Source organism: Dasypus novemcinctus, chromosome 28 (assembly GCF_030445035.2).
Source record: "Dasypus novemcinctus isolate mDasNov1 chromosome 28, mDasNov1.1.hap2, whole genome shotgun sequence".
Taxonomy (NCBI): Eukaryota; Metazoa; Chordata; class Mammalia; order Cingulata; family Dasypodidae; genus Dasypus; species Dasypus novemcinctus.
The window spans coordinates 7866279-7869414 of NC_080700.1; the positions used below are offsets into that span (position 1 = coordinate 7866279).

The window sequence follows — 3136 nt, forward strand, 5'->3', positions numbered from 1 at the left end:
GCAGGACATACATTGTCTAGCATCTATCCCTGCAGTACCACCCAGGACAACTCCAAGTCCTGAAAATGACCCCACATTATATCTCTTCTTCCCTCTCCTTACCCTCAGCAGCTACCATAGCCACTTTATTCACATCAATTCTACAATTTCTTCCATTACTAATCACAATAATTGGTAGTAGAATATCAGTAAGTCCACTCTAATCTGCACTCTATTCCTCCATCCTGGGGACCCTGGAATGGTTATGTCCACTCCACCTCTAAATCAAGAGGGGACTTAGATTCCATGTGGATGATAAATGCAATTTTCCTTCTTGCATTTGTAGGCTCTCTTGGCTCCCATGTATGGTGGTTGGCCTTCTTCCCTTCCCTGTTAGCTGTCTGGGGTAAGTCCAATAAGCCAGAGGGTAGGACTGGCAAGTCTCCTGAGGTTCAGGGCATGGCTGTCACATGGACAGTCAGATATTCAGGTCTTCTGAGTATACACCAACCCCAGCACCAACCACAGGTCCAGTAAAACTAACAGAAGAGGCATGTGTAGAAAGGTCACATCTGAGTCCAGCTCCATCACATTTAGAAACAAAAACTCCAAAGTAGGGCCAAATGACATGGCACTGAACTCCAGAGTCATCTGCCAAGACCATAGAATCTGTGGGTCTCTATAGTACTCAGGAGAGCCAGTACCTGGGGTTGTATCTACTTTGACTGACTATGGGAACTTGCTGAGACATGCATAAGTGTGACCCCACTGAAGACCTCCTGGCTCTTTTTGGAGACTCATAGCCATGTAAATTCATTTGTCCTTTCCATTTCCCCCTTTTATTCAAGGTCAGAAAGCAGTTTTTAACACCTGATATATATAGGTGGAGATATTCTGCTGGTCTGAATTGACCCTTTTATTCAAGGTCTTATCCTAGTTACATCATCAGCTGGTGCTTGGTAGTAATCCCTTGGTGCCAGGGAGGCTCATCCCCAGGAGTCATGCTCCATCCTGGTGGGGAAAGTAATGCGTTTCCATGCTGAGTTTGGCTTAGAGGGTGGCCACATTTGAGCAAAATGGAGGCTCTCAGGAGGTAAATCTTAGGCACCCTGCAGCTCTAGGCCTAGTTCATATTTCAGGTATACAGGCTCATAAGCATAGTCATCTGTATCAAGGGGCTCATCAGAGGACCATCCTTCTTTATTGGTCTTTGCCACTGAACTTTGGGGATTGTTGCTGTTCTTTTGGAGATTGTGATAAACCTCCCCAGGCTAGGAACTAAGCACTAGCTCAGGTGTCATTTTTAAATGTAACTACTATGAAAATATCCAAACATTTTTCTGTACCCTGTATACATGTCCTGGAGAACTCCCAACTATGTTCTCCCCATCAATAACACCTCACACCAATGTTCCTCCCCTGCTATAGCTTAACCTCTCTATGGTCCAAAATACCTTAAAAAATGAAGCCTAATATATTGGCAAGTTCCATTAATAGTAAAATGGAATGGGTTTAAAGGTTCGATATAGAATACATACTAATTTAGAAAAATTGAATAAAGAAAAAATAAATTGGGTATCAACAAATGAAAAAAATGAAAAAGCTTTTTTTTTTTTTTTTTTTTTTGAGATTTTGGATTTCACTACTGCAATAGGTTTTGCCCTGTATGTACAGTAAGGAAATTTCTTTCATTTCTTCCTCAGTGTCTACATTCTTTCCTTTCTTTTTTTCTAATTATTAAGTTTGTCTTCACAAAAGTTTTAGATCACAATAATTCACATATACAATATAGGTTACTCCCACATATCCAACATCAAACACTGTCCCTTCCCCAGCAATGATCTTTTTACATGTTCATATTATATTTGCTGTAGCTGATGTTCAGATAGTGAAACATAACTTTCAAACAAGGTTCCATTTGGGTTTACATTATGGTTTATACTTTAGACTATACAATTTAATAAATTTTTAGTTATCTTATGTTTTACATTATGGTTTACATTTTAGCCTATAGACTTTTATACATTTTGGGTGTAATGTAATATGTCCTATATCCACCATTGCATGATCTTGTGGAACACTTCCATGGCCCCACAGTTATACTGATTCCATCTATTCAGTATCTCTCACCCCCTCCCCTCAGGGCCCACAGTGACAAAGAGTCTTCATTAATTGAAGGGCCATATTCACAGATACTTGCAACAATGCTGAGGGCTCGACATCCTCGACTGCCCTCAGCCACTGGGAACCACCAATTCTCTTGAGAGATACAATTCCCTCTGTTTGAGAACATCAGTCCTCCACAGGATGTGGGTATACCTTTATACTAATTGTATGGACCTCCATCCAATGATATAACCCACTATGACAAAATGAGCACTCACACACTCCCTAAAAGCCTGTCCTGTGTCAGATGTCCCCCCTTAAACAGCTTAAACAGATAACCATCCTTATTATATTTTCTAAAGAGTTTTCTCAACATTATAGTTTCAACCACATACAAAAAATATGGAACATTTCATGAATTTGTGTGTCATCCTTGTGCAGGGACCATGCTAATCTTCTCTGTATCATTCCAATTTTAGTATATGTGCTGCCAAAGCAAGCACAATAATAATAATAATACTGTAGGAAAACAGTGTTTCCTAATTCATTTGAATGATCACACAAAAAATAAATCTATTAGAACAATGCTGAAACTGTTTCCCACTGCTGAGATACGATGGTGGGCAATCTGCAATGGAATAATGACAGAGTCAAGGGGGAACAGGAAAGAAGACAGAGGAGGTGATGACCACAACAGCAAATATTCCCCAAATGTGTACTTTAATTAACTCTACAACCACTTCCTGTGCAGCAGCAAGGTAGCCACTGAGCTTAGAGAAGCAAGCAAATCAAACTTGTCTCTGTCTTCAGACAGTGTATATTCTATTGAAGACAATAGAGAGGCAGTTGCAAGTATATGTACAACTGAGCTGCTGATAGCTGTGACATATGCTAAAGCAAGGGGCTAGCTCCAGTCTGGGTGACTTATAAAGGTTTTGAGTGCTGGCCACTGCGCTGCCTATAGTTCACAAGCAGGGGAGCTGTGATTCAGCTCACCAGGTAGACGATAGCAAATGAGAGCAGAGCCAGCTGCCCCTTTACTTCTGGTCAG

General features: G+C 40.7%; 1 non-coding gene across 1 annotated transcript; it reads right to left on the reverse strand.

Moving 5' to 3' along the window:
- Positions 1-2481: 2481 nt before the first annotated feature.
- LOC131276468 (U6 spliceosomal RNA) lies at positions 2482-2588 on the reverse strand. Its single transcript, XR_009183941.1, has one exon. It is a non-coding gene; the product is annotated as a U6 spliceosomal RNA (small nuclear RNA).
- Positions 2589-3136: the final 548 nt, after the last annotated feature.